The 13,711-nt window shown below is 40.5% G+C and overlaps 1 long non-coding RNA gene across 5 annotated transcripts in view; it reads right to left on the bottom strand.

The window, feature by feature from the left end:
* LOC122168774 overlaps positions 1-13,711 on the bottom strand; it is a 44,862-nt gene that overhangs the window by 16,559 nt on the left and 14,592 nt on the right. For 3 of the 5 annotated variants that reach the window (XR_006171363.1, XR_006171364.1, XR_006171367.1), the window contains exons 4-5: positions 3,336-3,409; positions 1,202-2,686 (exon numbers count right to left, since the gene is read on the bottom strand). This is a non-coding gene — a long non-coding RNA (uncharacterized LOC122168774). Of the gene's footprint in view, positions 1-1,201; positions 2,687-3,335; positions 3,410-13,711 lie in introns of those variants that run through there. The other 2 variants (XR_006171365.1, XR_006171366.1) reach the window with 1 other exon arrangement.

Below are 13,711 nucleotides of genomic sequence, written 5' to 3'. Positions count from 1 at the left end.
TGCCCTACAACCTGCAGCCTTTTGGGGGATGGGGAGAGTTTGAAAAAGTAAGTACTGAAAAACCCACAAAAATCTATTGAAATGAATGATTGGTTTGGTCAGATCAGTTCTGTGTTTCCTCAGATGTGCAGTACAGGACAGCTGTCCAACCACAACGTCACTGGGACAGTTATTTACTCAAGAGAATCTAATTGTGATGAAAACCAAAGTATACTTAACTAGAGCAATGAGCTTGATTTAAGTATACATCTAATAAAATACTGAAATATTTACCTTCTGATGCTTTACAAGGATTAAATTTACATTTGAAATCTTCATTAATATAAAGGAGGAAATTGTTCTGTTCTTCAACATATTACACAGCAAAACTTTCATAAAGATTTGAGAAGACTTCTCTGTAGCCTTTTCAGGTAAGTGCAAACTGTACTTTCTACCAGTATAATGAACAAGCCAAATACCAAAATATGCATGTGTTCTCTTGTTCTGCAACTGATTCAGGCTGCTGGTGCATTAGAAGATAAGTTCTTGATGTTTACATCAGAGGAAGAGCTCCGTGTGCTTCTCTGCCATAAGAGAAAACTCAAGTCTCGGGTCTTATTTTGTTACCAAACTTTCTGAAGTGTTTACCTGAAAATAACTTTTCAGTAAGTCAACTGAGTCTATTAACTACTCTCCATAGATGCTGGTTGGGTGGTGGCTTTTTCCAGCAATGTCAACTATGGGAAGTCCTGGAAGAGGCTAATAAAAGTTGTTAATGTCCCTTTCCCCTTTCTGTTGGCTGTTCTGTTTCCCAGAATGCTACAGTCCAACTGAATTTCAGACTTTGTAGCACATCACTGAGGCTTTAAGAGAAGAAATAATGTTAGAAATACAAAATGTTGTAATATTAAAAAAGCCTGCAAAAGTCTGCATTTGTCTGCATTCGCCTTTACTATTAGCATTCTAGAACACTAGTTCATTTTTTAAAATGTAGTGATCATCATGCATTCTGGAGAAAAAGTCCATGAATTCCTTGCATTAAACTCTTACAGGACACAGTACAACAACCACCATCTGTCAGGCAGCAAAGTAAAAAAATCTCAGAAATGGGCATCATATTTCTTAGTATCTGTTCAGGTTGGTTTCACATTAGTAGCCTATAGTTGAGGTCACATTTCCAAAGAGAGTTGCTGGCTGATATCAGTAAATATTAAGACTGAAGTAAAAACTGAGAAATGTTTTATTTGCCAGAAAATGCCAGGATAGGAAATACAATCTTAAGTAGTGACTAAAGTAAAGGCTTTGCATAAAATTAGTACTTAACAGAAATACAAAGACATGTTTGTTTCTAAAACTCCAGTATTTCAAACAAGCCACTCTTAAAATCTGCACCTTAGCCTGGGCAAGAGTTCCTTTCTGCACTGGAGGCATACCACATTTGTTGTAGTCGTGAAGCAGAAGTAGTAAATGGCCCAATAAAACTGGATCAAATCTAGATTGTGTTTATTACATCGTAGTTTATTGCAGCATTATAGTTGTGTGAGATGGAAGATGTCCGATTTCTTCATACATTATCAGAGTTGTGTGTGAGATCTTGGAAGCATGCTAGCTGTGCCTGCAGAGCAGCCAGCTCAGAAAATGGTTTATGCCCGGCTTTGGCCAGCATGATAGGACAGACAGATCCCTTAACTCAACAATTTCCTTTAGCCAGTTTACCTGAATTGAAGCAAAGTGAAGCGTGCTTTCATCTGAAACGTTGCCTGCAAACTAAAGGCTTAACTCCTGAGAAGGAAGTGGATGATGAGCAGACACATTACTTCTAGCTGCAAGACAGCACTGTGCAACAAAAACTGGAAGGAAGCGTGACCTGGTAATGTGTCTTGAGGAGAAACTGAGGCTGGCAGGGACAGCCTGAGAACGGCAGAGGTATTTGCACTTCTATAGGACACTTGTAACTATATTTGGGTGGGTGGTCATGGGGGTTTGTTATTCCTGTGACTTCAAACCCTCCTTTCTTGCACTGACCCGCAGCTGGGATGCACTGCCTCAGCAGGTACAGTTCTCTCAGTTGTGTTCCTACACAACTTACCTCATTTTTTATCAGAACCAAAAGATTCAGGAGTATGGTGTCTGTACTGTCTCTTCATTTCTGTTAATAAAGCAGCTGATGATTTGCTCAAAAGGTTGGTATAATGAGTATTTTGTGCCTTTTGTAATTAGTTTTCCCCTCTAGTTAACACTAGTTAATTTCTAGTAATCCATTACGATAGCCTGCACTGCACTAAGTCTGTCTTTTGCTTTGTATTTTAATTCACTTTATCTTTCATCACCAATTCCACTCATACATACGTAAGCGTTGAGTTCATTTATTTCAGCTCTGGAAAATCTCCATGGTTGCTCAAAGCCATAGAGCTTTACTTTCACCGTAAGATTTTTTTTTCCTTCTTTCTCCCAGTTTCCCTTTCTGGTATTTGCAGGTGACACAGGCGTTTTTAAAGCAAGAGCATTTGTTTCCTCTTTCTTCAAACTACTATTTGCAAAGCCAACTGTCTGAAATGTTTTTCTTTCAGAAGCAATCTACCATCTTGACCAACCCCTCCTTATTATTGCCATAGTGAGACCTTCTGTACATAAAGGAGACAAGTATCTTCTAAGTATATAACCTTCTCTTTCTAATTTTCCTTATTCAGATATTGATTTTGTCCACCTACACAAAAAAAAAAACGCAAAAAAAAAAAGCTACAGGTGGGGAGATGAATATTTTATGTAAAGTGCTAATTAATTAAATAGAATCATCGTTACAAGGTGGCACATCCAAAGGTCCATTACAACTTTGCAGAAAGTTTATTCATATCATTCAACTTAGGTTACGCAACAGCTTTTACAAACCCTATGCCTGTAATGGAGTGCTAGAAAGTTTGGCCATATGTGGTTTATTGAATCTTTAAATTTTGACCCCCGATTTCATGCTCTAATTTGTAACTTGATCATTTGTGAGGCTGGCAGTTCTAGCATGCAATACTAGCACTATCTTTAACCTTCTGATCATCTTAAGTAAAAATGTGAAGTTCAATATATTTGCTTTGCTGGTTCTGTAAGTGTAAACTTATGGTGTAAACTACTGTGATCAAATCATAGAATAAATGTTCCAGCCTCTACATGGCCACAATATGATTGGAAAGATTCAGTTTCCCTTTAGAGATGCTAACCAAAGATTCAAAATATAACAGTTGCTTCTAGTTTTATATATATGTATATGTATATATGTGCATATATATATATATATGTATGAACTGTAAGAACAAACCCAGCCTCTTATAAAGGAGACACAAATTAATGATTTTGATACTTGGTACCTGCATTATTCATAGGGAATGTCTTCGGTTTGGTAGAGTATTGGCAGACCTTAAAGTGCCATCATGGAGGAGGTCTGAAACAAAAACAGGACAGAAATTAAAATATTATTTCCTGCAGTTTTTCTTCCAAATTTAACACACAGAATCACAGAATTGTCACAGTTGGAAAAGACCTTGGAGTCTTCAAGTCGAACCGTCAGCCCAACACCATGGTGCCCATTATAGAATCATAGAATCATTTCTTAGCATGTTTCAAAATGCAACACAGAATCCTCAGAGTTGGAAGGGACTCCTGAGGGTCCATCCAGCCCAACTCCCCTGCAATGCGCAGGGACACCACAGCTAGACCAGGTTGCCCAGGACCTGATCCAGCCTGGCCTTGAACATCTCCAGGGATGGGGCATCCACAACAATTCGGTGCAACCTCCTCCAGTGCCTCACCACCCTCACTGTAAAGGACTTTTTCCTTATATCCAACTTAAATCTACCCTCTCCAGCCATTTCCCCTTGCTCTGTCACCACGGGCCCTGCTAAAGAGTCTGTCCCCTTCTTTCCTGCAGCTCCCCTTTAGATACTGACAGGCTGCCCTCAGGTCATTGCAGAGCCTTCTCTTCTCCAGGCTGCACAGCCCCAGCTCTCAGCCTGTCCTGCGTTGGAGCTGTGTACCAAACGAGGCACAAGATGCAGAAGATGAAATGGCTAGATTAAACCTTTGGTAGCTTGCATGAATGTCAAACAAAAACAGAACAAAAAAGCTAAGAAAAAAAAGCTAAAACTAATTGTTTCAAGCTGCAATTCTTCAAACAAACACTCTATATACTCTGCTTTATTTCATGAAGGAAACTATGCTATTCCCCATTAGGAAGCTGTGGTTTTGTTTTTAAAATGAGTGGGTTTTCTGCTTCCTTGGTTTCAGAAATATGCTGTTGATTACTTTGATTTCATGTCTTGCATCCTAGAATGCATATTTAACCACAGACTGTTACATCTATGATAATAATGTGGTTTATTAGACACAGTAGTAGTTCCTGCAAGTCCCAACACCAGGAGAAGTGAAATTCCTCAGACATCTGGCTTTACTGAATTTGTTCTTTTATGCCTGATACTTTTTTTTTTTAAGCATCTTTCTTTCTAAACACTTTACTCTCAAACAGACAAGAGCATCAGGAGCTGAAGTGGTAAAATTACACGTGTTTGTATTTATACGTATCTGGGGAATCCACACACAATGCTGTGAAAAGCTGAGGGTCTGCTAGCCAGCAATTTCAACTCCGTTGCATTTAATATGAACCAGGGTAACGCTGGTGAAAATGATCCTCCAAACACAGGTGATGCTGAATGACCATGTCAGAATTCCAATAGCGCAGATTTAATCTAGCAGAAATATCTACTCACATGTATACACACACATACACAAATATACACACACACACACACACGAAAAGCTTCTCGGCCAGCAATATCTGCATGTGCTCTTGATCGTATGATAAGAGATGTGGGGGAAAAAACAACATCTTGTATTAGAAGTTATTATCCAATACAAGGTAACTGGCTTTGTAAACTGCTTGAAAAACATTTGCCTTCACATCTGATTCTCCAGATTTAGCTTAGCAATCACCTTAGCAGGATTAATATTGAACAGTTAAAAATAGGGTAGAACACAGGGGAAATTAATTTTAAAGCACAGAAAAATGTAAATTAGTTAGCAATGCTAGGAAAGAGTGACTAAAGAAGAAATATAGAAAGAGATTTGGTTTTGCTTCTGGGGCTTTGAAAAAATCAAATAATTGATTAATCCTGTACCGAGGAGATCAAATATTTCAGCAGTACAGTTCAAACCTAAAAACCTAGCTAAAATCTCACTCTCAGGGGCAAATTATGAACCTCTCTGTAAAATTAAAGGTTTTCAGGTTACAAATGTGTATTTCCAGATAACAGTTGGCTGCTTAGATGTAATCCTCACATTTATCTGTATTTTCATTCATGTGTTTCAGGCCACACACCTGTTTACATACATTTCTTGATGGTATCCACTGCTAATCCTTTGGGATAACGTCTATCCAGGCACAATTTAAGAAGTAAATACTCATTTATGCCATGACCTAAGCACTGCTACCTAATCTGCACTGCTCTGTTGGCATTGTCCAAGCTGTGGGTAGAATCCCCAGCCATCCTGATTAACCCTTGATTTGCACAACTGGGAACAACTCTCCATTCACAGAGAAGGATGCTTGTTAACTATTAGGATACACAAACTTTGCTTTGGGAGAGAAACACTGGCAGTGAGTTATCGACAGAAGCACGTGGGTTTGAAACTTTTAAGTGCAGACCCAAACAAAAGGAGAATGCGCTCCTTTCAATGCGCAGAGCACTGCGTGATGATGTGGGAGTGTGATGTAGAAGGCAACTCCTTTTTCCTCTAAGGCTGAAAATCAACAGTCACTCACAACCACTGGGTAAGAGAAGATAAAGAGCCAAAATCAATGAGGTAAGTACTACTAATAATGAAGTTCACCTCTGCAAAACAGAAAGGAGAACCAAAGAAATGAGCAGCGAAGCTGTAGTTTGCCTTCTCAGTGCAATACTCAAATGTTTTTTAGTTCCCAAAAAATAAAGGTAGTGAGAAAAAAAAGTTAAAAATGATTCCTATGGGAGATGAGCATAAGTTGGGCTCAGAAGCTTGTGTTTTGAAACTGGAGTACAAGTGGATTAGGAGCATCAGCTGCAGAATTTTCTTCCTGAGAAAATACTAAAGCCTTTTCTGACCCTGGTGCCTGTGCCCATCATGAGCTGAAGTCAGCAGAGCTGCACATCCGACCTCTCCCACAAAAGCTTCCAGTGCCAACCTCAGGAAACTCTACCGAATTCTGTTTGAAGATAATCTTACTTTCTCCTTTTTCCTTCAAGTCTGTGGGATCACTGCAAAGGCTTGAAAGCAGTTCATTAGCTGTTTAGTAAGGAGCACAAGGATGCAGAGGCTTTTGCCAAGACAGCGTGGGATGGAATAGAGATGCAATCGTTCTGAAGAACCTTACAGCAAAAAGTATTCTAAGCATGCAGTCTGCGATCTTGTGCTTAGGCATGCTATCCCACCAGACCTCCTTCCCTTCTGTGATTAATCTACTCTCTCATTAATATAATTTTTCCAAAAAACTGTTGCCAGAAGGAGCACGTCCTTTAAAAAATAAAGTCTGGATTTGTCTTCTTGTTGCCATTTGTGCTTGGTCTGACAGTCTGCATCTGTGAATCTTTCCATGAGGCAGTTGGCTCCGGCTTCAGCACTCTGTCTCTCCATTAATTTCTCAACTAGAAGCAGTAATATATTTGGGGCAGCCCCTCACATATTAAGGCTCAGGAAAGCCAAAGTGGAATAGGAGTGAAAGAACAAAGCATAGTGAGGAAAACAATAATTCCTAGCATTTCTATCTGCAGGAGCACAAAAAGCAGAAACCAGACATTTAATCTTTACAGTATCCCTCCTTAAATAAGCCTGCTCATTTTACTAATGAGACAACAGAAATATTTTCTGAAAGGTCTGCTCCTAGAATTCCAGGTCCCTCTCTAGTGGTACAATCTAGGGAAATGAGGAAAACAGGGCAGATCCAAGTGAGGACTGTTACAACAGATTGGTAAAAACAAGACAAAAACAAACAAAACACACAGGTGCTCTGTATGCATTCGAGGATGCTTAACTTGCTGGTGCACATAATTGTGAGGCTGGTGCATATCTCCTTAAAGGTCAGGGCAATCAGAGAAAGTCCTTAATAACTGGAAAAAAGCCAAATGTCACCCTTATCTTCAAGAATGTCAAGGAGGAAGATATTAGAAACTAAAGGATGCTGAACCTAATCTCAGTTCCCAAGAAAATACAGAGTAAATACTTTTGGAATCAATTTCCAATGCTTCCAATAAAATGAAGTGATTGGAAAGAGAGTACGGCTCCAACTAGGGCAAATAATTGTTAGCCAACCTAATTAACAGCTGGCTAAAAAGCAGCTTTGCAGAAAAAAATATGAAGACCCTCACAGACAGCAAGCTGAAGTGGAATCAGCAGGGTGTTTTGGCAGTGATAAAAACTAACAGAACACTGGAATCAGCAGAAGTACAGTCAGCAGGCTCAGGAATGTGATCACTTCCTGCCATCCAGTCACATCTATCAGACTGAACCCAGAGGACTTCACATTTAGAACAAACCTAACATTTATCAATGAGAAATAGTGCCAGAAAAAAAATCATACAGGAGAAGTACTAAAATAGAGAGGTTCGAGTAAGGCAATAGGAACAGCAAACACACAGCACCTTGTGCAATTCTAGAGATAGCAGAAACATGACAAAACTGGTAGCATTAAATCTAGCCTGACAAAATAGTCAATATTCTGGTGTTCGATGAGAAGTCGTTCATACAGAGAAACTGACCCGTTCACAAGTCACAGTGCACAACTACATTCCATTTCCAATAGTAGTACACCAGGAAACAAAGATCGAAGAGGTTCAGCTCATATGTCAGCCTGTAGTCAGAAGACACAATGCTGTCCTGTGACAGCATAAGAAAAAAATCAGTCCATAAAAACAAGAACAGCCAGCATGCATACACCATCAAATCTAAGCTTAGTAACTTGTCTCCACATGAGACCAATCGCCCATGCTTTAAGTATGAAAACAGTGTGAGTATGCAGCATTGCAGCCCTGACTTTTCTACAGACCTATAGGAATTTGAGGATCCCCAGAAACAGAAAGGTAATTTTACTAAATGACTTCATCTGATTAACTTCAACATACATACATCTTCTATTTAAAGTTGTAACAGTGAGTTCCCACACTTCGTTGATACCTTACATGACAAAAAAACTCCCTTTGCTGGTTTTCAGTCTATTTCCTGCAATTTTAGATTTCAAAGAACTCTAACGCATCCTTCTTCAGTGTGGAAAAGAGAAGACTAAAATTGCTGTGTTTCGATGGTTCTCAAACACAACCCAGTTTTTGTTTCGGGTGCCTTTTCTAGTTCTGCTGCCAGGAGCAGTACTTCAGCAGTACTGAAGAACAGAGTCACGAATTTACATTGGCAAAAGGTCTTTATTTTCTTTCTTTACCTTTTCTTACTTCCTAAAATTCCATTTTCTCTTTCTGCTAATGACCTGTGAGAAGGTTTTCATGAAACTGAGACTAGCTCAGAGACCAATACCATACAAGGCCCACTCACATCACCTACTGACTTTGTTTTGGCAACAAGTTTTTCTACTCTGTTTCTCACTAAGATATATAGCAGTCCATAGCTGTCTAAAGCTCTCTGCAGTCGGCATTCACTTCTGTGATCTCAAAATAACTTTGTCAACAAGCTTTCTCATCTCACTGTATGCCTCATTTTCTAAATCATTTGTGAACACTGAACAGCGTGACAGAGATACAGCTAGCATCTGAAAAGCTTCTACAGAGTGTTCTGTTTACGAGTAGATGGACAGTTTGGGATCCCAGCAGGATGAAGGAGTCAGCACTGCACAAGTATGCTTTGCAGGCATGTTATGGAACATACGTGAATAGAGATTTTAGCAGCCTGACACGAGCACAGCCTCAGTTCTGCACTGGGAGGAGAAGCAGACAAAGCTAAAAATAAAAGAACGGAAAAGATGCACAGTCCCACCACTGAGACGGGGTCCCATTTCTATTTTATATAGAAGAAATAGCTTTTGTCTTAGCAACAGTTAATATCAAAAATCATTCCTATACTCTAGAAATGTTTGTAATATTTTGGTTTTACAGATCCATTTGGTCCCAGTACAGGAGGCACTCTGGCAAGGAAGGAGTTAAGCAGGAAGGCTGTGGGGGTGGAACAGACTTACCAGACTTTTCCAGAAGAGCCACTATCATCAATACAGCCAAGCAATCAACAGTCAAGCTAGCGGCATTCAAACCTGTGTGTGACCACACAAAGGCAAAGAAGCACCCACTAGGGCTGGGCATGGGGGGCACTGAGAGTGGACACTGGGGAGGAGGGAGAGCTGAGCCCAGCTGCACAGGCTCACACACACGCACATGCATGCACACTCATGCACACACACGCACACACAGTAATGCACACACACACACACACATGCACACACACACACACACATATGCACACACACACTTTCCTGCAGACTGTCTTGCATTTTTATTCTTGGCAAACCAGAGAAGCTTGGGAAATATTTGCAGGTCTGGCTATTTAAGCAGGAGCAGTTTAACGAGGAGCATGCAATAATCACCAAGAAGAGTGTGCAGCATTACTGCTGCTGGAAGAAAAAAACAATTTCCATAATAACTGCTTTATGATGTACCAACTACAGCATTTCACCACTCTGCTGCACGAAAAAAAAACCAACACCTAAGGGCAAGCATGTCATTTTCATACATTTTTTTTCCAAGCCATATTGACACATGGACTCTGCGACAAAATGAATGCTACTGAGGCCCCAGAATATCTGCACTGAATATAAATACATTATGAAATAGCTTTTCAACTCTGCCCTGAAGCACTTCCTGATTGGCTGCCAATGATGTCACACACCCATAAAGCCCAATAAAACGCATGGGTTAACAAAGCTTATTTCTATGTATAAACTCCACGCAGCGGGAGTCCAAACCTCGGCCAGGCACAGGATTACCGACAGCATCTCTCAGGTAGCTGAAACCCAGTGACCTCAGGCTTCAGAGACAAGCAGGCTGCCAGAACGGTGTCCCACATTGCTCCTAGCAGTGCTTAACTCGGCGTTGTCAGCTCATGTGAGAAAAGCCTTCCCAAAACAGTTTTAAGGTATAAAAGATGCACTCGTGCATATTCAGAGGCAAAAGTTTGGTCTTATCTGGTAGTTATGATCTTACATTTCAAGTTGGAGGTTAACTAAACAGTGGAGCCTTTACAAGTAGGAATTTGACCTCCAGTCCTGTTTGAATAAAGTTCTACTGGTGAAGTGAGAGCTGTATTTTTTACAGAAGTTTTAGCAAAACTAAAATGTGCAGTTTCAGAAAATTCAAAAATTAATGCCAGAAATATCAAGTAGGTCTTTCAAACATACTATTTTGGAATCAGTTGTTAAAATAACGAAATACACAAACTCTTCCCATGCACTATGCTTAGTGGTTGCTAGGCAAAGAATGCAGGTTTGCAGATTTACACAGCTTCAGCAGACTAAGCAACCCACGCAGAGATAAACTTGCTGTGCAAAATACTATATGAGAATGATTCCCAGTTACCAGCAACCAATTTGTTCTGGTTCTTACCGTGAATACAGTTCTTGGAACTTAGCCCACCTTCAAACATTACTGGGTAAATTGCATACTGTAACGTAAGGGGGAATCCTATGCATGAACTGAAAATACAATGAATGTTATCACCCTATCCTAGACACTTTTGCCAAATGTGAGCTTATTTATATATCACAGAACCATAGAATGGTTTGGGACAGAAGGTCCCCAAGATCACCCAGTTCCAACCCCCTGCTATAAGCAGGGACACCTCCCTCCAGACCAGGTTGCTCACAGGCCCATCCAGCCTGGCTTTGAGTGCTTCCACGCCGGGAGCATTCACTGCCTTCCTGGGCAACCTGTTCCAGTGTCTCACCATCCTCAGAGTGAAGAATTTCTTCCTACTACCCAGTCGAAATCTCCCATCTTCCAGTTTAAAGCTATTTCCTCCCCTCCTGTCACCACCTGCCCTTATAAAAAGTCTGTCCCCAGCTTTCTTGTAGGCCCCTTCAGGCACTGTAAGGCCACTGTAAGATCTCCTCAAAGCCTTCTCTTCTCCAGTATGATGAGCTTCAGCTCTCTCAGCCAGTCCTCACAGGAGAGCTGCTGCAGCCCTCTGAGCCTCTCTGTGGCCCTCCTCTGGACCTGCTCCAACAGCTCCATGTCCTTTTGTGTTGGGGGCTCCACAACTGGAGGCAGTGCTCCAGGTGGGGTCTCACAAGAGCAGTTTAGGGGCTGAATCACCTCCCTGACCCTGCTGGTCATGCTTCTCTTAATGCAACCCAGGATACAGCTGGCATATTTCGCATCCTATTTAACAGTTTCTATTCATACTTCCAAAGCATGCATGCAAGCAGACCACATAGAAATATGTTGCTTGATTTGCTATATAAATGTTGCTTTCTCAAATTCTTGCCTAAGGCTCAAAAGCGTTAGACAGAAATAAAGTCATAAATTATATGATTAAAACACGGAGCTGCTATGAAGCATGGTATTACTGCAGTGCTCCAAGCATCACCGATGTAAAAGAAAAGACTGCAGTACTGCTATTTGCTATTGTTCTTTCTGCCTCTTTTCAGGTCCATATCCATGGCAAAAATGCAAAAACCCACAAGGTCAGTGTCTAGAAACCTCACTCTTTCCTCAACTGCTCCTAAAGGATCTCTTTACTGCTTAACCTCAGCACATACCATCAAATATTTCAAGTGGAACAAATTCATTAACTTGTAAACACTACTTAACCAGCTGAACGCCACTGACAGAAACCTCGCACGCTGTTAGCTCAATCCGAGCAGGCACGGCGTTTCACGTGTTAATACTGCCATCTGCTCAGTTGCATTTTTTACCACAAGACAAAAAAAGCGACTGCTGAGTAAAGACACTTCAAAAAAATAGAAACAGGAGTAACTTGGCCTCACTCAGCCATAAACTATGGGTTCATTTTTTATTCTTTTTAGACACACACATATACATTTTATTCAGAGCAGAAAAAATAATTAAAATAGTCTTTTAAGTTATTGATTTTTATATCTATGCTTGGAAATTTTAAAGATGAAGAAAAAAGAAAGTGCCTGTGCACATTTGTTACTCCAGACAGGAATAAATTAGCCTGGGGGAGAAACAGTTTGTAAAAGAGCTGAGGGAAGGGAAATATGCTGGGAGATGAGTGCATAAGGAACCAATGTGCGTGTGCATTTGTGTTGGAGGCTCTGGAAGAAAATATTCATCACCACGGCTCCTAGAGGCTCCAGCACAGCAAAGCACCTTTCCTGCAACACAACCATTACACAGACAGAACTTCCTGCCAGCCACAAAAAATGGCCCAGTCAGACTGGGACAGCAGACAGAATATCTCCCCACCTTGTGAAATACTTAGTGAAGATTGGAAATCAACTATAAAGAAGTCCTAATTCATTATCGCCTCAAAAATGAAGGCAATCAACATCTTACCCTAAAAGTTAGGCCTATGACCTAGCGGATTCTAAGACATAATAGCAAGCACTGTTTCTATTTTGGCCAGAATGGTATTTAATCTGACATTCAGGGTAGTGAATGCAGTATTCCTAGCAATACTCCTGAAGAGCATCAGGCATTTCACTTATATGAGGGGAAAGGAATTCTCTATGGCATGAGATCATCAAGGAATAAACATTTCTGAAGCTACGTACCATGAGGTTCTGATTAGCTATTGCCAAGTAAAACAAAGCAAAACAAAAACACAGCAGATCTGCATTTGCGCCTTTTAAAACTGTCATGTTTCAAATGGGTGCTTGTAAGGAAAATATCCAGTGGGTACTCAGGTGCACGGCACCTGCCATTAGCATACTGCACTGAGGAGCAGCAGCAGGGCAGTGGTTGTTGTTCTGAGCTGGATGAGCAAATTCCAAAGCAGGCTCCTCTGCAGAATCGACTGGGGAGAGAAGTACGTGTGGGGATGGTTCTTGAAATGGAAACCTATTGATTGGAAAATGGACAAAACCTTTTCACAAATGTCGGCAGCTGTGCATGAACTCTGGCTTCTGTGTACACCCCCCGTTATAATGTTAAAGTCAGTGCGCGAAACTTGAACTCTTGACTTCTGGCTGAATACCCATGTCATCCATTTCCCAGTTCCAGTCCCCAGAACCGTTCTACCCTCACAAAACCACAGTGCAGTAGGATTCTTCGGATGTCTCCTTACTTTGGGTGTACTCCTAACAATAACTACTGAGATTTGGTACTTGGAAAATTTTATTTGGTTGGTGGGCTCCTATTCCTGATGTCTGGAATTGATCAAGAACAATACAAAGAAAACAAAAAGAATTACAGTCATAACCAAAGTAAACAAATGTTGCCTATGATGCACATGACTAAAAAAAGGCACCAGCAGAATTTATTTGTGCCACTAATAAACACGTGGCATTCTTTACAGAGTAGATGTCCCTGACTGATCCCCAGATCCCTCATAGTTAAATCTCAAGCCTTTTTACTTCCATACCACAAAGGAGACCACGTGTTTCTTAAATTCACCCATGATTTCCAACACTGCAATCATTTTCACCTTAACAAAACACGTATGTTTAAACATTACTGTCTTTAGTTCCTTACATACTGCCCTTTTCCTGAGAAAATTCATTTTTGAATTCATTTTGTGAGACACTTCATACTAACAGCAGTAC

This window comes from Centrocercus urophasianus, unplaced genomic scaffold (assembly GCF_019232065.1).
Source record: "Centrocercus urophasianus isolate 14NV4802_14NV808 unplaced genomic scaffold, USGS_Curo_1.0 seq_46, whole genome shotgun sequence".
Taxonomy (NCBI): Eukaryota; Metazoa; Chordata; class Aves; order Galliformes; family Phasianidae; genus Centrocercus; species Centrocercus urophasianus.
Note: the sequence above shows the minus strand (reverse complement) of the source record. Positions and strands in the feature narration are given on the sequence as shown.